Source organism: Mauremys reevesii, linkage group 4 (assembly GCF_016161935.1).
Source record: "Mauremys reevesii isolate NIE-2019 linkage group 4, ASM1616193v1, whole genome shotgun sequence".
Classification (NCBI taxonomy): Eukaryota; Metazoa; Chordata; order Testudines; family Geoemydidae; genus Mauremys; species Mauremys reevesii.
In genome coordinates, this window is record NC_052626.1 from 12615830 (window position 1) to 12639685 (window position 23856).

At 45.8% G+C, this 23856-nt stretch overlaps 1 protein-coding gene across 3 annotated transcripts in view; it reads left to right on the forward strand.

Moving 5' to 3' along the window:
- Positions 1-1549: 1549 nt before the first annotated feature.
- Positions 1550-23856, forward strand: part of DAAM1 (dishevelled associated activator of morphogenesis 1) — a 167219-nt gene continuing 144912 nt past the window's right edge. For all 3 annotated transcript variants that reach the window (XM_039536591.1, XM_039536594.1, XM_039536595.1), the window contains exon 1: positions 1550-1690. The gene's annotated coding sequence lies outside the window, so the exon portion shown is untranslated. The remainder of the gene's footprint in view (positions 1691-23856) is intronic.

Below are 23856 nucleotides of genomic sequence, written 5' to 3' on the forward strand. Positions count from 1 at the left end.
TCATTTTATTGTTACCTCATCCTTCCATTCCTTTCATCCACTTTAAACATAACCCAAGCCCTTCCTGGTCCCGAAATCAGTGGCACTACACACATGCATAAAGTTACATACATGTATAAGTGTTTGCAGGATCAGGGCCCTAGAGTGTAAACTCCGGTGCAGTGACTGTCTTTTGACTGCATACTAGAATAATGCCAATTACAGTGAGACTGTGTTCTTTGACAGGTACTCCAGGCACTACTGCAATATAAAGAAAGAATAATAAATCTGGTGTCTTACCATGTCTTATGTGCCGGTTTAAAATGGTCTTAATAGATTTATGCCTTTGTGTATACGTCTTATTATTGTTGGACTATTTTTTGCATATTATGTGTATCAGTAATTAATACAATTTGTGAAACAAGACTGCACGTTTTTAAATGCATGTTCTGTCTCTCCCCCACCATTGTGAAAAGCACATGCCTGTTCCCACTTCTGAGAATGTTTTAATGTTCATGATTAAAGACGTCTAATATTATTTGTGTGCCTGTGTTTTTGGGTGGGGCGATGCAAGGTGGTGTTTTTGTTTGTTTGTTTTGGTTTTTTTTTGGGGGGGGGGTCTTTAGCCTCCTGTATCATGCACGTTAAAAGGGATGCTAATTTCTTTGGCGTTTCCAGCAGTTAGAGAAAGAGGAACCCGGCTGCAGGAGCACCGAACAAAGAATTGCTGCCTGTTATTAGGGAGGCAGCTATTACAACAGCAGCTGACAGCTCTGTCTCCGTCTCTCTGGCATGAGAAACTGTTGTGGATTTCACCGCGTTATTTCTAGTGAATGACTCCGTTATTGTGGCTGATTAGCCTAGTGAACTGTGTTCACTGCGTTTTGCTCTGTCCCCACCGCCCCAGCTCAATCGTTTGCCAAGCCCCGAACAGGGAACTTTTCCCTCTAAATCTTTGCTTTAAACAGCACGCGGGGCCAGGGGAGCCCTTCCCGGCCCCTGCCAGACGGCAGCGGCGCGCTGCCAATGGTACAACGGGGTAGTGGAAGGGACGGAGAGGTCGCTGGGAGGGAAATAAAACCAGGGGCGCCGGGTGCGCACCAAGAAGGCAGAGCTGGGCCGCGCCCGGCGCACGGAAAGGGGGAATTGGGGGCAGGGTGAGGGACCCTGTTAGGTGCCAGGTGGGAGCGGGTGACAGGGCTGCCAACCCTCCGGGCGTGCCCGGGAGGCTGCAGGAATTAACGCTTCATCGGTTAAGCTGGTGCCATGTGGGGAGGCCTCCAGCCCAGCCCACGCTGAGGCCCCTAACTGGGAGGAGGGGGGGAAATGCTGAATGACAAAGGGCAGCCCCGCCGCACCAGCCGCCCGCACCCTCCCTGCCCGGCACGCTCCCCTCGGCGGCCGCGTGCCCGCTGGGGCAGCATTCCAGCCGGGGCTGGGCGCAGAGCGGGCTTGGGAAGTGTAGTCCCAGCTGGAGCGCGGCCGCGGGCACGGCCCGGCGGCGCCGCACTACAACTCCCAGCCGGCGCTGGGGGCCGAGCGGGACCGGCGCCTGCGCAGTCCTGGCCGCCTTGTATCCTATCGGGCCGAGCGGGGATGATGTCACCTGCAGGCTGGCGAGCGCTCGGGCGGCGGGGACGGGCGCTAGTGGAGCGGCTGCTCGGGTAGGCGGGCTGCGGAGCTGGCTGCTAAGGATGCCCGGGGTCTGCAGGTAAGGGCGGGCGGGCGGCTCTCCCGCCGGGGAAGCGCAGGGGCGGGCTGGGCTGGGCGAGCCCCGGGCGTGGGGGGCTGCGCCGCGCCGGGCTCTCGCTCCCAGCCCGGGGAAGCCGCTCCGCGTTGAACCGGCCGCTCCGGTGGTGGGACCGCGGGAGGACAGCTCCGGGTCCGCGGGTGGCCGCCGGCGCGGAAAATGGCTGATCGCGGGCGGGCTGGGCAGGGATGCCCCTCGCCAGCGAGGCGAGCTTGAACCCCCGGCTCCTGGGAAGCCGGGGACCGGGGTGGGGGGCTGCGGGAGCGACCCTCCTGCCGGGCTGGGGGAGCAGCTGGGGCCAATCAACCCCCCGCCTGCTCCGGGCGGCAGCTGCATCTCCGCCGGGGGCCGGCTAACAAAGGGGGCAGAGGCGAGGGACGTTCCCCTGGGCTCCGGCTTGGGCGCTGCCACCGGAGCGGTGGCCCGCGGCCGGCCGGTCAAGGTGCAGTGCTGCGGCGAGCTGCACCTGGGCGTTAGCAGCGGAGCGGAGCGGCCAGGCTCGGGCGTCCGAGCTCCATGGGGGTGTGGCACCGGGGCGCCTCGGACCCCCCCGGGGGGTGACACCCGCATGGAGGGGGCAGGGGGGGGTGGCTGCCTCTCGCTAGGATCCCCCCCCGCAATGCCCTGTCCAGCTCGCCGCCCCCACCCTGCCAAGCTCGCCGAGCCCAAGGCAGGGCTGGGGCTTGGCCGCGTCTCGCTTCTGCAGCCAAGTGCCGGCGGCGGCCCGGGGGAAGCCGCTGGCTCAGGCTGGGCGGAAAAGAGGCGAATCAGGTTTCCCCAGTGGGTGACACTGAAACTGCGGCTGGGTTTCCGCTCCCCGGGCGGAGGGCGAGGGCGCTGGGCTCCCGTGGGATCGAGCTCCTGGGGGCTCGCTTTGGAGCCCCGCCGGGGCAGGCGATCAGCAGCGAGCCGGGGGCGCGGAGAAGCACCTGGGCTTCTGGCTGCTCCGCATCCTGACTAGTTGTCGTCAAATCAGGAGCGAGCTGGGCTGCAGGAGAGTGTGTCTGCACGAGCAGGGGAGATGGGGGGGGGTATTATGAATCTGGTTGCTATGGTTACTCCTGCCACTGGAGCCTTTAGTATTTCCTCTGCTCTGTCTTTTAGATGGGGAGGGGGGTTCTCTTGCTGATAGCTGGGGAGGGTGTGGCTAGTGGGTGTGCCCAGTGCTATGCCCATTAACCTGGGGTGTGTTTCCTACCGTGGGGGTTGACCCCCCCCCTCCAGAATAGTGGAGGAAGAACAGCAGGGCTGGAGTAAACTGCAGAGCCCTGGATCTGCCTCCCCATTGTACAGACTGTGGCTTGTGCGTAAAGCAGCCTTGGAAGCCAGCTGCCTTCTGCCTCCACTGTATCCCCATGAAACTGGCCAAAGGATGGTATATTGACATGGCTGCTGGCTCAAGCGCCTCGGCTCGTTTCGGCATCTGTGATCTGGCCCCTATGGAGCCACCAATGAACTCCCCTGCCCCTAGCTGGCCACCTTCTGCTGACTGGAGAGGGGAAGCCACTGAATGAGAGAATAAAAATGAACAGCCAGGAGAGGGGAGAGGGAGGAGGATGGGAGAGGGAAACTGAGCGTGGTTGCTGCACTTGGACAAGTCACGAGTTGAGATGGGTTGGGGGAAGTACACGGTGTCCTCTGTCAGTGGGTTGGGAACCACTGACCTAGCTTTTTCTCTTCCTCCCTTTACTTACCGCTCCCCCTTAGTTACTCTCGCTCCTTTGGGGGAGTGAGGATGCTGTGCCTACCTGTTTCTCTAATGGCATCTGAACAGACATGTAGGGAACATGCATGATACCCCGGAGGGTGTTTCTGTTTATCCTCCTGCCGACACAACCACTTACTGATGACTTGCGGCAAGAGGAGTGTGAGTTGGCTTTTATACATGATTTTTACAGACATGAGGTCCAAAACTTGCTTTTCAAATACACTTTTCCTAAATCTCCAGTTGTCTGTCTGGTGGTTGTTACAGTCTGAGATGCATACTGTTGCTAACAGAGTGCCAGCATTTATGGAGTATGAGGAAGAGTACCTGTCACCCTGCAAAATGAAAGAGATAAGGTTCCCTCCTCTGAGGACTTTGCAGTCTAACTCAGCATTACGGTAGTGTGTGGTGGAGGGAATTACTGTGCATACTAACTGTTGTTGTTTGTATTGCCATAATGAGGGTATTGTATTGTCATAGACCAGGATCCCATTGTGGTAGGTGCTGTACAAACAGAACAAAAGAGGGTCCCACCCCAAGGGACTTACAAACGAAATTATGAAACCCCAGTGTTAGAGGGAGACTGGGTGTGTGGTTCATGCATAAGACTGGTGATCTGGAATCTGCCACAGATTTGCTCTGTGATTTGGGGTAGTCACTCAAACCATAGTTTTCAATGGTGTCCATTCATTTTGGATGCTCCCATTTTTCAATGAATAATTTGACATTGAGGACCTGATCTTTGTTGGCTTTTTTTTAAATGTTCTATTTTTTTTAGAGGTGCTGAGTGCCTGGACCCCCAACACCTCTGAAAAATCCTGATCCCATTGAAGTCAATGGCAAAACGCTTATTAGCCCCAGTGAAGGAAAGATTTCATCCTTAGTGTCCAAAGATGAATGCCTAAAAGTAGTAGCCACTTCTGAAAGTGCTGCTCGTACAGTGTTGGACATTACAGCTTATGTGATAGGGAATGTTGACAGGATGCTGGGGCGTAAATAACAAAAACGTTAAAAAGTGGAACTTCTATTCCTTGCTTCCCCTCTAATATTATATTAAACAACTCAATGTACCAGAGGAAATCTCTCTCCCACTCACATACCTCCTCAGTTTGAGCCTTGAGCATATCTCCTAGTAAAGTAAAATGCCAAAAGATCTCTGGAGGTCGTTAAAGATAGAAGATCCATTGGTTCCAACAAGTCCCACTCTCCCTTGTGTGGCTAGATACCAGACAGAGAGGAGAAGGAAGAGGTGTAGCTGTTGGGGCAATGACCCAGATGATGATGGAAGACGACAAAATTATAGTTGTTTCATTTTCTAACTCGAATCTCAAACCAGTCATGTTCCATCCAGATGCCTCAGCTGTCCCGTTCTGCCAATTTGTCCTCTAGAGGTTGATTTTGATATTGCATGTTAAATCTCTTGATACTGATTGTTCCAGTTCTTTGTGAGCCATAAATATGTCTCCTTCCACTTTCTGCAAGTGAAAGTTACAAACTACATTTCTTCATAGCAGTGAGTTTCTGCAAAGGGGATCAGTGAATCATCTTCTTGCAAGCACTGAATTTGTCAGTTTCATGATGATTAAATTAGTCTCACTGTGTCAGAATCTGTTACCTGAGTCAGATCAAATTTGCTCCTCAAACTGGCAGATTGAACTATGTATGGTATTTATTTTTAAGCCAAACGCACATCCCATATTACTCTTGATTAATCAATTACAGAAGACTAGGAAAACCCCAAGTATAGTACAAAACATGCAGGTATTGTGTCTACACTGAATATGTTCTGTTTGCAATTGCCTTATATTGGAACAAAACAGCAAAAGGAACTTCAAGCTTTTCAGTTCATTTTGTAACTATGGCCGTGGTCTTCCAAGGTGCGACTTCAGTGGCAGCCGAAGGCACTCAGTGCTTCACGGTTCTGTGCCCTGCTTGCTCCTGGGTTTATTTGTGGGTGGAGTCAGCCCCTTCCTCTGCTGTTGCTATAGGAAGTCCTTCAGATTCCATCAGCGAACCAGGCATACATCCAGTTTTAGTATCTGATTTAGACCCTGTGCTGGCCCCAGTGGAGTAAACAGGATGGGTAGAGTGTAAAGTAGTGTAGAATTTGTTCCTTAATACTTTAAACCGAATAAAACCAGTCTTGATCTGAGGCTCCTTCCCCCCCCCCCCTTCAGTTCACTCTCTGCTAACACTTCTGTGGCACTCTAGACAGCTTTTAGATTCAGAAGATGGGAAGGGGGCGTGGGCGAGACAGCAAGTCTGACTGGGTTATGTTTATCTCTTTGCTTGTTTCCCTTCTGAGCTGTCATTGTTTCTATGCACCTCCCAGCTGAGAAGTCCCTCCTATTGAAAACACTCAGGAGGTGCAAAGATATTCAGTACTCTGCTTCTTGCAAGTCTTGTTTACCTGCTGGTCAGGAGCATAACCCCTGCAGTCTAGATTCCTCCAAGTGCCAGGACTTCCTGGACTTGCTTCCCTTTACATGCTCTGTCTATCAGCTGCTGAAAAAACCAGTGGGAACCTGGGAGGGGAAGGAGGGCTATGGAGTGTGTCAAGCAAAAGTTTGGGGGTTTTTTGGGGAGAAAAGGAGCAGAATGTGTATAGTTAAACTTATCTTATATTCCCTGATAAATCTGCAACTCTTGTTGGGCTTTTTAGTAGAAACACTTTTACCCCAAAGTTGGAAGCCTTGGAATTGAATAAGGACGCCACATTATTACGTATTTTTTGTGGGGGCCGACCCAGATTGATGTTGTTGTAGACTTTTTCCGAGGTTCCAGTTATAAAGGGTTAATGATTCAGAGCTGTTTTTAATAAATGGTTAGCATTCACTAGGTTGTTTATAACCCCTTCTGCTGATGTGCATATAATCATCTCTAACACAAGCTGAGATGTCTAACATGCTTATTATAACATCTATAAATTTACTGAGCCCATTATGTTAAGGCTCCTTTCATAAAGTGTGGTTCTTTTCCCTCCCTGGTATTCAAATATATGCTTAAATAGTTAGCATTGGTCATTCCTATTTCTCTTAAGTGTTTACAACATAAATTGTCAATCTTCATATCTTTCAAGAGAGTTCTGGGCTGACTTGCAGTGTCAGAATGTCCTTTCCAGCAATGCTTCAAGTATTCATGGCTTTAATTCTTTCATGTGCTACCAGCAGATAAAGTCAAGGCTCCCAGCTGTCATCTTGGGTGATTTCTGAAGCCTGCTTGACAAGATTTCTCCAGGCTTCTTTCACAAACGAGGATTTCGTTGGACACTTGGATTCCTGGCTTGACTGTCATAATTAAATAATTGATCTTTTCCAAAAGTTGCAACTCCCATGAATCAACTCTTAGCGCCATGTTAAGCAAGGTGTGCTTCCTCTGTTGTAATTGAATATGACTTAACCAGAGCTATTAAGTATGCTGTTTAAAATGCACCCCAGATTTAAAAAAAAATACTATTGTACTTTTTAAAAAAGATCTGCATTTTATTGTTGAGCTAAAAAGCTCTAATGGATCCATTTCCAGGTGCTGTTAGTTTCATGCTTTAAAATTCAGTTCATGTCCTTGCTGGATTTTTTTTTAAAGATAATGTGTGTGTGGTTGCACTTCGTAACAAATAAACGATGGGCTATAGAAAGAGGCATGATTTAATCTTGGGATTGGAGATGAAGCTAGGAATGCTCAAAGTTTCCAGTTCTGATACTGATTCTGTTCGGGGCTTTGGACAAGTCACTTAAACTTGTTGCTTTGGTTTCCCTATCTGTATAACTTAGATTATAGTACTTGTCTGCCACGTGGGAGGGATGTGAGGATTAATTAGTAAGTGTTTGTAGAGCAGTTAAGTAGGTGAGTATTAGCTTGATTTAACAATTGCATTAGTCCCTCCTCCAGTTGCTCTATCTCTAACATTCCATTTAATGCAAGAACTCCTACGGAGCAGATTACAAAACTGTTGGGCTTGATTTGCTCTCCTGCCCCTCCTTGGTATGTGAGGTTGCAATTTGTACAACATACTCTTTGCTAATAAGGAAGGTGGGGGGGGGAAGAGGGAGGGGGGTTGCTCACCTTTAGCTAGGGACAGGTGGTATTATTTGTATTACCATACACATATCTAAGAGCCCCAGTCATAGCCTAGAACCCCCTTCTGCAAGGCACTGTATAAAGAGAACAAAAGACAGTTTCCCCACCCCGAAGAGCTTACTATTGAAGTATAAAACAAGAGACAGCAGATGGATGCAGACAGACTGACAGGAAAGTGCAAGGGAACGGGACAATATTGGTGAGCATGGTAGGCAGTCATCTTTGCACCAGCAGCCTAACAGTTGTCAAGTGGTTGGTTTTTTTTTGGATAGGCATCACAGCAAAGAAGAGAGGAGGAGGGTTCTTGGAGGAGGAAGTAGTTTTTTGGGGTGTTTATGGGGAGCTCTGCCCAAGCACGAGGGGCACCGTGGCAGAAAGGTGCTTGTCTGAAAATGTCACACAGCAGGCGATGGTGACTGGCATCATGAGACAATCCGAAGTAGGAGTCGACATCCTTGATAGTCAATGCGAGGAAAGGCTTTGAAAGTGAAGACTAGCAGCTTGTGTTTGATGTGACTGAGAGAACCCCTGTATCTGTGATAGGGGAGGAGGGAATGGAAGACAAGTTGAGGGGAAGGGGAAGGTCAGGTTGTGTCCTGTCAGTTTTCACTTGGAAGAAATGGAGAACTTTTGCAGCGAGAGTGGTGGAGGCAGGAGGAGGTTGGATGCGGTTGGGATGTGGAGGGGGCATTTGAAGACTAAGTTGCTGCGGTGAAGAGGTGTCTGGGATTCAGTTAAACTGGAGAGGCAGAGCTATGTAGCGAGGGAGATGACAGCACTTGGGGAGGAGAGGACGAATATGCCATGGAGGAAGTTAGCCTGGTCATGGGATTTCTGCCAGGGATGCTCTGCCGAGCATGAACCGGAGTGGAGGAGGTGGGTGTTGAAGGCAAATGAGGATTGGCAGGGTGGATCTTGTCATGGAAGAGAGGGGCAAAAGAATCAAGGCTGGAGGAGGAGTGAAGCCTGGACAGAATCAACAACCAGACTGGCAGAAGAAAGGGAGGAGAGGGCAGAAAGCAGACGAGAAGTCCTCAGTGTGGTGGACTGGAAGTCCCAGAATGGCCAAGGGACAGAGGGGTGTGATGTGGGGGAGACGGGTGATGCAGAAAGAGGGACCAGTGATGCTCAGGGAGGGGAAATGCAGCAAGTGAGAGAGCCGTGCGTGGGGGTGACCAAGTCGAGTGAACAGTCCTGTTGGTGAGTGGGAGGGTCAATCCAAGAGGTGAGGAATGAGGGGATGTGCAGTTAAGGATCAGATGGGTCATCCACATGAAAACTGAAGTCACTGAGGACACGTGGGAGATTCTGAGGAGGGTAAGGGAGAGCGCCAGGGGTCTAAATCAGGCAGGAAGGCTGATGGGGAGGAGTTGGGTGGACAGTAGATGACCTGTTACCCTCCCCTAGGGATTCAGCCAGTAGAGATGCCAACTCTCATGATTTTATTGTAGTCCAGTAATTATTTTATTTAAGCTCCCAGGGCCCGGAGTCCTGTGACTGTGAGAATTTCAGCTTTCCTTTAAAAAAAACAAACAAACTCCTAGCCCTTATGGTTACAGAGAAAAACCTCAGTAAAGAACATAATGCCCTGTAAGCATTCTGAAGGTAAAAGAAAAGAACTCAAATGTATTAGTGTTTGTTAAAATCTTGTGGCTTTTAAGACAATCTCATGATTATTGGAATGCTTGGGGTTGGCAATACTGGGCTTTAAACTGCAGTCAGGCATTGACAGGTGGCTTTGCAGAAGCTGCGTTTGAGCAGGAGGGAGGGAGGAGATGCATCGAATGGACGCAGCATTCCAGTGTCTTGACCTTGCCCACTCCAAGTGCAGCACTTCCTCTTGGACTCTCCGGCGCTGCGGGGTTCTGGCGACCCTTGCACCTGGGGCCGTGGAGCCCATTTTTCTCATCTGAAAGAGAATAGAGAGAGTAACACAGTGGTGTGTGGATTTCCCTAATAGCCATTTCATACTCTGGGTTTGTGTACACTGGCATTCAAAATTGTTCACCAGCTTCCCTGGAAAACCGCCGCTGCTTTGCCCCCCAGATCACTGCCCTGAAGGCTGTGCCACAAGAAAACCCCGTGGCAGATGCATGCAAGAAATGCTGCTCTAGAAGCAGTGTTTACACTCCCAGGCAGTTAATGCTTGGCAACCAGCTGTCTGGTATCTTGAACAGAACGATGGTGCTTGGAAATGCAAGAGTCTATTTTAAACACCAAGCAGTGGAAGATTTTAGGGTATTGAAACATTCGGAGACTTTAAGACCAGAAGGGATCATTAATGATCAATTAGCCCGGCCTCCTGTATCAAACAGGCCAAACCATTTCACCCAACAATCCCTGCATCAAGCCCATATTGTGTGGTGGAACTAGAGTGCTCTATTCAGAAAGGCATCCAGTCTTGATATAAAGACTTCAAGTGATGGCAAACCCACTCCATCCCCTGGTAAGCTGTTACGTTGATTAGTTACCCAATGGCTTAAGGAGCAAATTTTTAATCTCTAGTTCAAATTTATCTTCCTTTGGCTGCTAGCTGCTGGGTCTTGTTATGCCTTTGTATGCTAAATTAAGGAGCCCTCCATTGTTGGAAATCTCCCCACTTATAGACGGTGGTCAAGTCACCTCTTAACCTTCTTGTTAAGCTAAAGACATTGAACAGCTCAAGGTTCACTATAAGGCAGGTTTCCCAGACCTGAGTTCATTTTTGTAGCTCTTTTCTGAACCCTTTTTGTTTATTTTTTTTTTCAATGTCTTTACAAGCCCCAGCAGCCATTACCTCTTGCTGGGTATGGTTGCTGTCATAGTGCGGCTAAAGGCCTTCGTTACAGGCCCTTCTGCATGGCCTTTTTGGAAGAAATGGCATCTTCCTCCAAGTATTTCTCAGCACACCTACTCCACTGAGTGCTCTTGGAAGGAATCCTAATGGGAGAATTCCACTCCAGAGGAAACTGAGCTCCAGTGCATGAACGGGGCCTTACAAATTATTTAAGAGCAATTTGCCTTGTCAGACAAGTGGCTTCACGTCTTGCTTATCAAAAGGAATGTAGATGGCAATACTTAACTATGCACATCTAGCTGCTGGATGGTTAACTAAATCATGTGTTCCATGTTTGTACTGGTTAGCGAGCTTCCATTCAAGCTTATTGGCCCGAGTAGTTCCTTGTCTCACACAGGAGGTTTGAGGCTAATCAGGTGAAGTTAATTATTATCACAAACACGTGTCTCTTTTTACAATGAAGTACGTTCTGTGAGGTCTAACCTCTAGCACCCATTGAAGTCAATGACATACATCCACCAGCATAAATGGGCAGAAGATGGAGCCTGAGGTGTTTCGCTGATCATAGTGTGATGTGCTCCAATGAAAAATAAGGCTGTCTTTCGGCATCTGTGCCCACTGAAATACCGAGACTGGCTAAATACTGCCCCTGCCCATGAAGAGAAACACTTGAGGTGAACAGGAGAAATGGGGCCACCTCTTCTAAACTCTACTGGAACCCTCTGATATAGGGACTCTCACACCACTCCTTTCCCTGCTGCAGAGGTAGTAGTGAAAAAGACATGACTAGGACCTGGTGTCATGCTGACTTTCTGCTGAGGTTTTGTCCCTTTAGAATTGTGTCTAGGAGACAATGTCGTGCTCTGCCCCCAAATCAGTGGAATACAGAGGAGAGCTTTGGTTGACCTTGTCACCATGCCCCTGTGTTCTACTCTGTGCAGATGAGCCGTGCTGCCCTCTCCTGGATCTGGCGCATATTTCCCCAAAAAGGTGATGTCTAGCGTTTCCACTGAGCTCTCTGCCAAGATTGAATGGACTACCCAGCATCCTCCTAAACTCAGCAGAACTTCCTAAGATATATCAGGGTTTTACAGAAGGAGCTGCTGATGCTTATTAGAGAATACCACAGGAACATCATAGGGTATGTCTACGCTGCACTTAGATACTCGGCCAGCTGGCTTGGTCTTTCAGGGCTCAGGCTAAAGGGCTATTTGTGGTGTAGGCGTTCAGGCTCGGGCTCCCTACCTCATGGGATCCTAGAGACCAGGATCAAGCCCAAGCATCTATACCACAATTAAACAGCCTGTTAGCCTGAGCGCCGAGAGCCCGCAGGGTGTCCAGCCACGGGTGTCTCATTGCAGTGTAGACATACCCATAGCCTGCCTCTCTGCTATACTCAGCTGGTTATTTTGCATCTCTTCCTGCTCTTCATACAAATGTTGCCTGCCATAAACGGGCTCTTCTGAGTTCGTTTCCTTCTGCTGCTTATTTTTCACCTGCCATTTACATTTGTCAGTGACAACATAATCATCTCCGTAGCAATTGATTGGAAAGTCATAAAGCAGAGACTATGGCTTGAGGTGGGGAATTAACCACAGTGGGAGGAAAGCAGGTGAAAATGGGGCATATGAACTGCTTACGCTGTTGGGTGGCGGCTAAGTTTCCCATCATGCATCAGCAGTCGGCCTTTATTATGCGATGTTTGGACAGTGTGCCAAAGGCTGTTGTAAAGGGCAGAGCTGCTTCAATATTATCCATAGAATTCTCTGGGCTCCTGCACTGGTCCATGCGAAAGCAACCCACAGTTGGAAGATGAGGACTGTCCTGGACATGGAAACATGAATTGCTATGGAAATGGAATGCATGAGAAAGTCAGGATGAAAATTACTATAGGGAAATATAAATTGCTTAGCCAACTCTCGGCCAAACCCTGAGGGGCATGTCGTGGGGAGCGGTGGCTGATGACAAGAGCCCAGAGCAGTCTGTGCTTATGATCTTCCGATATAATGGCATTCAGGTGGTTCATTACAAATCAGCATAGATTAGAGCAGCCTTTAGGCTGCTAGAGGCCAGTTTGGCTCCCAGCCAGTCCCAGGATTGGGAAGGCAGGTCGAAAGGCAATTTGGAGCTGCTTGCCCCCACCTGCATGGAGCTTTGCTATGGCACAGCTGCCGAGGTAGTCCTGCATTTTGAATGGATGGCTGCTTGTAGTGTTGATCCTTTCTGGTCCAAACACATTTGGGTGATGCTACCTTCCATCACGGTCTTTATGCCATCTAACTTGCTGCTGTTCTCTAGCTGTTACCTGTTGGCTTTTCTTTGCAAACATATAAGAACCTAAAAGGATTTAGTGCTGGTCTCGGGGGCTGTGGCGTAATCCATTTGTCTGTCTGGAACGCTGTCTGAACGAGCATGTCTTGTTTGCCCCTCCCCACCTCCCAGTAAATGGATGGGATTTAAAGGAGCTGTAAACTCTTGTGTGACTCTATGAAACGTCTCTGCTATAAGTAAGGGACATACAGCTAAGGGATGTACAGCTGTTTCCTTCAAGGATGCTTGTGTGTATGTAAGTGGCTGTAAATCTGTTAATTTAAAGACTTCTATTCCATGACTGCCAGGGACCCCTCATTTTAACATTCCTTCGTGTTTGCTGCTTTTGCTCTTTGGTCGGCACAGTGTCATCCCCTGATCTGGGATGAATGCAGGCTTGTGTGAGGGGCAAATGTGTCCTTGAAAATTTGTGTACCCTTTTCAGGCCCACCTTGATGGAAACTCTGTTTGTGAATGCAGACACTTTACTCAGTGCAGTGCCCATAGAAGAGGGACTGTTTGAACTATACTAATCCCTGTTGCCTCCAGAACAACCTTGTTTACAAGAGATGGTATTTAAATGTGTATCCTGGTAAAATATCTTGCGTAACTGATTTGCGTGCTAGACACCAGTGTGTGCAAGTGTTTGATTTTAAAACCAAACATGTTCTCGAACGCAGGAGTTAGTCCATATACCTTCTTCCTTGTTCTGAAATATATCAAGACATTTTTTTAGGAGGTTGAAGGCTCTTCTGGGCGTATTGTTCCATTTTTGAACTCCCAATTATTTTCTATGAAGATTGTCTGCCTGGCAAATTGCATATGAAATAACTGTGGCTATGAAACCACCAAAAACTCAACTAATTGCATAGGACAAAAAAAAGGAAACATTTTTATAGCACATTAAATACTGTAATCTGTGCAGTCAATGTACTCTCTGATCCATAGATGGAAACCAATTTTTTTTTAATATTCATAGTTTTCTGGAACTTACTTTTGTCGTAAATGCTATTCTTCCATTTGTGAGGCGCACAAACATTTCTTAACCCACGAATGGAGCAAAACTGCATGTAATTGTTTAAAATTACATGAGACACGTAATATACCGAAAATCAAATTATATAATCTTTGAATTAATAAAGCATATAATTTCAGTGCAGGAAATCAGATGTCTAGTCTCCTCAGATGACACATTATGCCCTTATGAGAATCCTGTAGAAAATGGTAACCTTTCTGTAGTTTGAGATGGCCTATGGTTTGTGGGGGAAAAAAAGCCTTCTCTAATAAATGTACAGGAATTGTATCCCAGCTATACAATTTCATAAGGTGACTGAAAAATCCCATAGAAAAGAGATCATTTTCTAAACTCTAGTTTTGTGGGTTTCCATAGAATCCTGCAAAGTTAAATCATTATTAAATTTTATAGGGCTCTTCCATATGGCTAGAGGCTTTAATAAATCAGTGTACTGTTAGTCTTTCTCTAATATTACATTAACTGGAAGCTAATATATTTCTTCTGTTAAGTGATGTGTCAAGGTTGGTGCATATGTTACCCCAGTGCTTGTGAAGTGTTCTACAGAGAGCTGGTTTGGAAAATGGTGGTGGCTTTCTTCCCCTACAGAAAATGTTGAGTCTCAGTTTTTCACTGAGGGGGGAAAAAAAAATACTTCAACTGAAAACCACAACAGTTTGATTCGGAAGTGCTGCTGCAGTGCCTTATGGGAGTTGTGGTTCAGTTGTCTTATGCCCCCGTTCTGTATGGGCCAAGTTCCCTGGTTGGACTATGTTGTCCATTGTCCGCCCTGTTGGTGAGGGGAAGTGGTGTGTAATGGTGGTTGCAATCCAGCTGGGGAGTCCAACTAATAGAGGAGAATGGGGATACGAGACAACCGAACTACAACTCCCATGAGGCACCATGGTGGCATGTCTGATTCAGATATATTTCAGTTTTCATGTGTTTGGCTTTTTGACAAAAAAAAAAACCAATTTTTTTTGGCAGAAAACACACACTAACTTGTTGGCTGTGAAGAGCGTAACTCGGTTGAAATCCAATTTTCTATCAAACAGTTTCAACAGAAAATTTTCAACAGCCCCATGTGCTATACCTGTCACTGCTAGCTTCATGTTGAGCCCTGGGAATCCTGCAAGGGGGTGGGTCTCTGGGCTCGAACGTCTACACAGCAACTTTTAACCCACAAGCCCAAGTCAACTGACTTCGGTTTGGAGACTTGGTGCCTCGTGGTGGTGATAGTGGTGTAGATGTACCAAGTGATTCTAGGCTATTTCACAGGGGAAAAGAAGTTGTAATCCTCACCCAACACCCATTTCAGCATCTTTGCATCTTTGCTGCTTTTGCAGCCCTGTCATTTAGCTATTGTATAATTTCTAATAGGCAATTATGAGAATGGCTTTTATGTTCTTATATAAATTATTGTACAGCAATTTGAGTGGGCGTGGGTGCCGGGGGAACTGGTAGTAAACCTCCCACTCTGTGTGTGTTTAAGAAATTTTTATAACAAAACCAATACTTTTTTGAATTATATAAAAACTAGGAGTATTTGCCTCCCAGGAGAGAGAGATTCCAGGGGGCTGGGGTTTTAGGTGGCATATTTGCATAGAAGCAGAGTGTTCTATCTATCTCTGCATTTATACTCACTCCCATCAACCATCATAGTATTTCATCACCTTACGGTCATTGATGAATGTAGCCTCTAAGCACCCCAATGTGGTTGGGAGAGAGTGCAAAGGGAACTGAGGCATGCATCACTTAAGGGCCTGATCCAAAGTCTGTCAAAGCCAATGGGGTTCGTTTCCCATTGGCTTTGAACAAGTCTTGTAGGACCTGATCAAAAGGCGCACAGGCTGAGAAGTGGACCCATATTTCCTGAGTGTCGTTTGTTTGACAGTACCAAGGGAAAACGTGCATCTAGTTGAGGAAATGTCAATTTGCAGTGGAAAGGATGGGAGGCCATCTCTTATTAAAATGTAACTTTAAAGAATTCTCATTAGCTATTGTTTAAAGAAACTGAAATAGCTGTTCATTAGGTGTAGCCTTCATTAGGTATAGTGTATTTCAAATGTGAAGCAGAAGAGAGACCGAGCAGTTTTCTTTTCTAGCGAATCTACTTTTTAAAACACAGTCGTCTTGTTCCTAATTCACTATCTAGTAGCTGTTACTCGTTTTAAGGACACACACAAAAACGTGCTCCTGAAATATTACATTCCTTCTAGCATCTCTTTCTTCTTCAGTTGGAGCTTACAGAGCATAATGGGCAGATTAACAACTGTATGTGTGGAATAGCCCATCTTTGTGCAGGTCTGGCTAAAATCCAATTAAGTTTGTCCTGATCTCTAAATAAGATTTTTGTCAAATGTCTTTATCCAACTGCAGTGTCACTATCCACTAATAGATAGAGGGATTGAAATAGCTGATGGTGTAGACTGTATGCTGGATAAATATAGAAGCATTTAGTTCTGGTTGAGAGTTCTATAGGTGCATAAACTTGTCTCTCTTCAGTTGTTTTTGCAGCTTGATTTCCTAGGATTAAAATCTTTGGTTACTTACTTATGTGTGAAACCCAAGTATAGCACAGCAGATGTAGGGTCTTACCAAAAGCCCGTTGTACAAAATGAAAGTCTCCTAACTGATTTTGGTGGCCTGTGGATCAGGATATTAATGCAGCCATCCACTTGACAGATATGGTGGGGGGAATAGCTCAATGGTTTGAGCATTGGCCTGCTAAACCCAGGGTTGTGAGTTCAATCTTTGAGGGGGCCAGTTAGGGAACTGGGGTAAAAATCTGTCTGGGGATTGGTCCTGCTTTGAGCAGGGGGTTGGACTAGATGACCTCCTGAGGTCCCATCTAACCCTGATATTCTATGATTCTGTACAATCTGGTGCATGACTGTGTAATTCTATAATGCCAAATAGGAAGGCCAAGACTTTCAAAACTGACTAGTGATTTATTTTTTTTATTGCCTAACTTGAGGTACCATTTTTTAAAGGGGGCTCTCTCTTTTTTTCCCCAGAAAGTGCTGGAAAATCAGGTCCCATTAAGGTACTTCAAGTTGGGCAGAACCCTGGATCATTAATCACCTTTTGAAAATCTTTGTCTAAAGAGTGCTTGGTTAAAGTGACTCAGCTTTTGATATCAGCTATGATAGAATGGTTTGCCTGTGTAGTACTGATTATAGTGTGTAATAGTGCAGCAAGCCTTGCGTTTTGTGTCATAGCCTTGACTGGAAAGAAATCCAAACACAAACTGTCTAGATGTGAGCATTTGCTAAGATTACCCTAAATGTTTACTCCATACACAAAAGAAACTAGTTCTGTGATCACTTTTAAAATTAAAAAAACGAAGATGCATTTTATACTGTTCTCTGAAGGTACTGCTATATTTTTTCCCTTATATTTCTAGATCATGATGTAGAATTGCAAAGTTGTATGGTTTTTAATCCAGGCAAACTGGAAAACAAGTGCCCCATCTTTTTTTTTTTTTAAAAGGTTGGAAACATTTATTTTACAAATTTAAAGTAAGAAACTGATGATATAGAGAACCGCATGAAACATAATCACCTTATCTATTGCATTGATGCCCTATGTCTTATCTACCTGCCCAGGTAATAAGAGAAGGAAGGATATAAGGCAAACTATAATTCCATCTATTTAAAATGAGCAGAAGAACCGATCATCTGATCACTGCCATTAATCTGATCACTGTTGCATTTGAGGTATCTTTTATGGTGCTTATATATAATGGGATGTGGCTCAGTCCAACGTGAACTGGACACGTACGATGCCAACACTTCACTGTGACACTCATAGAGGATCATGTCTCAAGTGTTGACATGTTTTGTAGATGGTGGGTCAATTGCTAGATTTCAGATATCACTTATTTCATTGGCCGCTAGGTCATACAATAATGCACCTTTGTAAAACACAGAGGAAAGAACCACTGACGCAGTGGTTTATGTTAGATCAGATATAGTAGACTTACGAGCCAATCTAACATTGCCATGTCTCTTTATTCTGCATGGGTCACTTCTCCATCAACCTGCTTCTCGAAGACTGGAATTTCTGCTCTTAAATTACTTGTGGAAATATTTGGCCTTTTAAAAAATATAAAAGCCAGGTAGGAGGTATGAAGACATGGATTTCAAGACTTGAGAGATTCCAGCTCATTAGGGCTGCTTTCAGGCCCCAGTTCAGCGAAGCACTTAAGCATGTGCCGAACTTTAAGCATGTGTGTAGTCCCGTTCACGTCAATCCATACTTGTTCTGTGCAATGTGATACTTGAGTTGTACATCTAAGGGGAAAAATGAGAATAAATCTGAAGTGTTGTCAGCCCATTTCTATAACAGACACGTTTATTTACTTGAACGCCTTCTGCTAACGAATGCAAAGTGAGTGACTGTCTTTACTGAGATCTTGTAATGTTTCAGAATGGATGTGGCAGACGGCCAAACAGTCTTTCGGTGATTTGAGCGGCTGGTATGGGTAAGTCAACCCATGCTACTCCTGGCTCTATTAGCAACTTTGTCTTGTGAAGTCCATGACTGAAAAACCAAGATGTTTAACTCTAGTAAGAGGTAAAAATGCTCTGTAGCAGGCCACACCAGTGCTTATATTTATCCAGGGGGCAGGAGCTTGCGTCCTTTCCCAGACTCCTTCCTGTTATTGTGGGTCTGAGCAAGAGCCGGGAGGTGATATGACGTGTGGGTGGAGACACTCTTTACTCAGCAGAAGAATCTAATAATACCCCAAGCGTTTGCTATGTCTGTTACCTGAGCCCAAACAAGCCACAAGGAAGGAATCAGGTGTCATTGACGGCCTGAACATAGGAAGCATGCAGTGCACCCAGTGCAGATGTCCTCAGCCCACTGGGGGGGGGAATATCCTGGCCTTTCTCTTTTGTCGGGGAAGGAGATGGTGTACGGCCCAAAAAGTGGTGGAACAGTGCTGGCTCTGCTGCAGGGCATGCGATGCAGAGGGATAGACAGGATGCAGACAGCCCAGAAAAGGAAGTTCTGCTCCCTGGGTCTAGTGAAGTAGAGTAATGGTTCTCAAACTTTTTTTTTTTTTCACGGACCACTTGAAAATTGTGACCGTCTCGGTGGACCACTTAATGATCTTTCCAAATGTTGTTTGTACCGTTAGCTAACTATTGTAAAGCGCTTTGGATAAAAGCGCTATATTAAAAATAACTTAATAATAATTAACATTTTTTGTTCTACAAATAAAAGCACACAACCCATGTTTTAATATCTGTAGTCTGACCTTTCTAATGCAGTGGATGTGCCCTCTCTCCCCTGCTGCAGCAGCCCCAAGCTGGGGCTGGGAAGGAGGAGGGGGATCTCCCTGGCAGCTGCAGCCCTGGAGCTGGGGAAGGTTGTCTCTTTCTCTGGCTGCCCGCAGCCTTGCATGTCCCAAATTCCCCCCACTGCCCCCTTCCACCTACCTCCTATCCCCCCCAAGGCCACCACCTCACCTTACATGTGTGTCTTTTCTAGGGGCCTGGCACCTAATTAGTAGAGGGAAGGGTTCATTTATTAATTCCCTGAGCCACTGCAGAACCCTCTGGGCAAATCCCGGTCTTTGCTAAGTAGAGGACCTTAGCCTCTAGATGGGAGCCCTTCTAGAACAGCGTATATAAGGCAACGAGGAGCCTTCATGCCTATCCCACTGCCTAGCCAGGGTTGAACAGTCCTTTGCTATATACAAATATTTTCCCTTTAAAGCTGCCCAGGAGCAGAACTCTCCTCCTTCTCATCTCCCACATGCCACCAGATTGTGGAGGGCAAATGTGTGAGACTTGGGCAATGGGAGACAAATTCCTGGGGGCAGCACGGATTAAAATGACTTTAGTGTGGTGGGTGCAAATCTCTTCAAGTTCTGTTTACTTACCACTGCCACCACCAAAAAATAAATAAATAAATAAAAAAGCCTGCCAGGCTGGGGCTACTTGGATTCAAAACGATTTCCAGTCCAAACTGCAGTTGGCTAACTTCACACTGACTCTGGAGGGAGAGCGCCCCACGTCGGAAAAGCATCTGATTGCTAAGAGCTGAGTTTTTTTTCTGGCTTGTCCTAACCCAGGTTCAGAATGCAGTCAGTCTAGGCCGGAGGGTTTGCTCTGACAGAAGCAGACTGGTCAATCTATAACAGTGAGGAGTTATAGCTCTGGGTTTATGAGGGAAACTGATGTCTGAAAATGTGCTAATACGGATCACATTGGGCTGCAAAGGCAGTGACAGACTGTCAGGCTAGAGCAGAGGCTCTCAACCTACCCAGACTACTTGTCATGTGTACCCCAAGTTTCACCTCACTTAAAACCTATTCACTTACAAAATCAGGCATAAAAAGACAAGTGTCACAGCACACTAGGGCTGAAAAACTGCTCACTTTCTCATTTTTCCCATAGAATTATAAAATAAATCAGTTGGAATATAAATATTCTACTTACATTTCAGTGCATAGTACATAGAGCGTATAAACAAGTCATTGTGTGAAATTTTAGTTTGTACTGACTTCGCTAGTGCTTTTTATGTAGCCTGTTGTAAAACTAGGCAAATATCTAGATGAGTTGATGTACCCCTGGAGGGACACAGAGGTCTTCCGGGGGTACACGTTTCCCTGGTTGAGAACCACTCGGCTAGAAAATCCTTCCTTTTTTCTTGCATATTTTAAAATCCAGTGACTGGTGCAACCATCTAACCATAGCCAAAGATTTCATACAGGGAAATGAATTCTCTCTCTCTCTGGTAGATCTGCTAGGGTAGAATATATTTCCTGAATAAAAGGAAGGAAAACGTAACTACTCTGCCTCCTGTTACCCAAAACCAGCCAGTCTAAGGTGAAGGACTAGGAACTGCGAACGTAGGGCCTGATCCTGCAGTTGGCTTTGTAGGGGTGAAACCTTGTGCTTGCATAGTGCCCCATGTAAAAGCAATGGGCCTCCATGCAGATGCAAGGGTCAGCTCATATAAATCCAGTTGCAGGATTAGGGCCATGGATTAATCTCCTTGGGACAGGGAGCTGTCATGTTGGTCCATAAAGTGCAGTACATGGCTGTGTTTCAAATGGTAATTTGAGCAGTTTAGTAGCCAGGCAAAGAATAGGATGTAGAAATGCACTAATGCAGTGGCAGTGCATGCACTCTGAAATGGCTTTTATATGTGCATTTCAAGTGTAATGCAGGTAGCAATGCTGGAAACGCAGGGGCAAGCAGCAGAAGGAACTATGGTTGCAGGGAGGCTGTCCAGTAGGGTGTGTGTACTTACCCAATTCCCTGACCATTTGCAAGTCTGGGAACAGATGTGAACACTGCAGTATTGCCAATCCCAAGCATTCAGAACTCATGAGGAAAAAAAACATGACATTTAAAAAATTAAATGTTGGGTGCTTTTTATTTGCCATCCAGTTCTTGAGCCTACAGGGTGCACTGGGTCACATTTTCAAGCATTCCTCTGAAAACATGAGAGCTAGAAATGGTTTTTTAAAACGATATCTGATATTCATCAGCAGTAACATGAATCCAGGAGCTGGGGCTTTAAGAAAAACACCAAATATCACGAGAGTAATGGGAAAAAATCACCAGAGTTGGCAACCCTGACAATGCCTTTTCTCTGATCACAGCCTTCAGTGTAGAAGTTGGGGTTTACTCTTCTTTTCTAAAGCATCTTTGGTAAGGAATTCAAACCAGCAAAGACTAATCCTTCAGGATCATTTAAAGAAATGCACATTAAAATTCTCAGTGTATGCAGCATTCACGGTAAGCAAGAGTTGTGTGACTCTTATAATATTAATTGTACAGTATGTGTATAGGGGTTTCACTTGGTTACTATCTTGATTCTAATTGCTTAAGGAAAAGGCTGGATTGTACAGTGAATTGCTCACATGCATGTCTTATTTAAAGTGCTCTTTGGTATGTGGACTCTTGTGATGTGACTTGAATTGGAATAGACAGAGCAGTAGAGGCTCCGCAGCCAGAGAGCTGATTTGACAGCTGGAAGTCAGAGCTTGTCCTACTGGAAGTCAATGTTTGCCCTTTTGGAAGTGATTGGTTTAAAAGCCTTTTGGGAAGGAATAGTTTGGGGGCAATTTAACTGTTGTTTGAGATAAAGGTTTAGAAGCACAGGAGAAGGTGGCATGAGAAACAAGTAAATACTGCACCTAGACAGTATGGTGATCTGCAGGTTTTAAAAATAAAGTGTGTGTGTGTGTGTGTGTAAATAAACAGCTCAGTGTGATCTCTTGCCTCTTGAATAGCCATTCGCAGTTTTTTAGTTAACTTGTGGTTGACTAAAATATCTGGTAAGACATTAATATTGTTGTCTCTTTTCTATAATGCATCCAGCTATCTGAAACAGAGCAAGCAGCACTCAGGGATGGTACCTGATTTCAGACTATGGAAAGAAGTTGCCTGTTACTAGGTCCGGTCTTCCTGCCCTCATGGTAGATTGCTCTGATAGCAACTATTCAAACTATGTTTGAATAAGACCAGGCATGAAAATGTGTCACTTCAAAAGGTTTAAATTACAGGGCAAGATGTTAAGAATCTCTCTCTCCTTCCCCATCAACCTTTCTGAATCCTTGTTCTTCAGGGAAATTCCCGTTGGTGTCTTCAGCCTCCCCTGTTCCTCCTGCTGGAATGACTGATGCTCACTGGAAGTGCTGATGTGTTGGGAATAATCTATGCTGCATTATGTGACTTTTACATTGCTTCAAAATAAAGCCTTTAGATTGTCCTGTTAGTTTGGATGTTGATTGTGAATGGCAACTAAATAAAATGCTCGCTGTTTAACGTCTTTAGGTTTGCACACATGTACACACCATAAAAAAAAAAATGCCGGCCGAGAGGTTCTAGCTGCCCTTGATTTGACTTTAAAGTGCAAGAGAGTGAATGAATGCCCCAGCATAACTAAAGGACAGCAATACGATTCAATAGAACCCGCCCCCAGAAAACCAAGCAACTCAGAAGATCAAATGTATGTCTTTCCTGATGTCTTCCTTCAATGTGTTACACCTCTTTCTCTCTGCTTCCTCACACTACCTAAATACACAGTAATCAAGGGCAGGCATTGCATAATTTGCTATCCTTCTCTCCTGGGTATACGGGACTGGGATGAGGCAGGGAATGGAAGTCTGATAGACTGAACTCCAAGAATGCACAGTATAAGGATATATAGAAAATAGAATACACGCTAACTTATCTTAATGGGGCAGAAGATCTCTAAAGGCTTTATTGGAATATCTCATCATGCACTTGTTAGCTATGTACTGTGTGGTAATATTTTGTGTGTATCTGCATGCACGCACACGTGCTGAAAGCTCTGAATTTTGACAGCTCTCCACTTCAAATAGCTAGTGCCTTTCTGAAACTGGATTCGCTTCAAAATGGTCAGGCTGTGTGACTCTTACAGTCTGTGGATTGCAAACCCTCAATTGCTGTTTACAGGTATCACTGGCTGTGTGTGCTAGCCAAGAAAAGTGGCTACTGTAATTATGGAATTAAATGTAAATCAATTCCCCCTTAAAGAGAGAGACACCCTTTTATTTAGTTTTGTCAGTAATCTCTTTTCCTTGCCTTCCTGTGGGACAGGTATGGCAATATGCTGAGGTTGGTCTGGTTACAATAACACTTCCATGTGCAGAAAGAGAACAAATTCCTCTCTTAATTACACAGAGTGCTATGAAATTGTTGTGATAAGTCATTCTCTATGGCTACTGAAGGTAGGACAAGAAGTAATTGGCTTAATCTGCAGCAAAGGAAAATTAGATTGGATATTAGCTTTCTAACTATGATAGTTAAGCACTGGACTAGGCTTTGAATGGACATTGTGGAATCCCCATCATGGGAGGTTTGTAAGAATTGATTAGACAAACACCTGTGAGGGATGGTCTAGGTTTACTTGGTCCTGCCTCAGTGCAAGGGGCTGGACTAGATGGCCTCTTGAGGTGCTTTCCTGCTCAACACTTCTCTGATATTGGTGCTGACTCTGACAGGATCAGCTATTTAAAGGCTAGGCACCTTGGTTTGAAAATTCTGCAGCTGGGCTCATTAGTCCCTCTGTAGGTACCCAAGTAAAAATGGCCTGACTTTCATTTAGGTGCCTAAATAAGGACTTAAGAACCCGACTTTAGGCACCCTGTTTGAAAACTCGATACGTAATATTGTTGACTCTTTCAGAGCCAAAGAGCTCTTAGCCGAAGCAATTCAGTGCCACCTCCACATCCCCATAACCTCATGGAGGAAGTC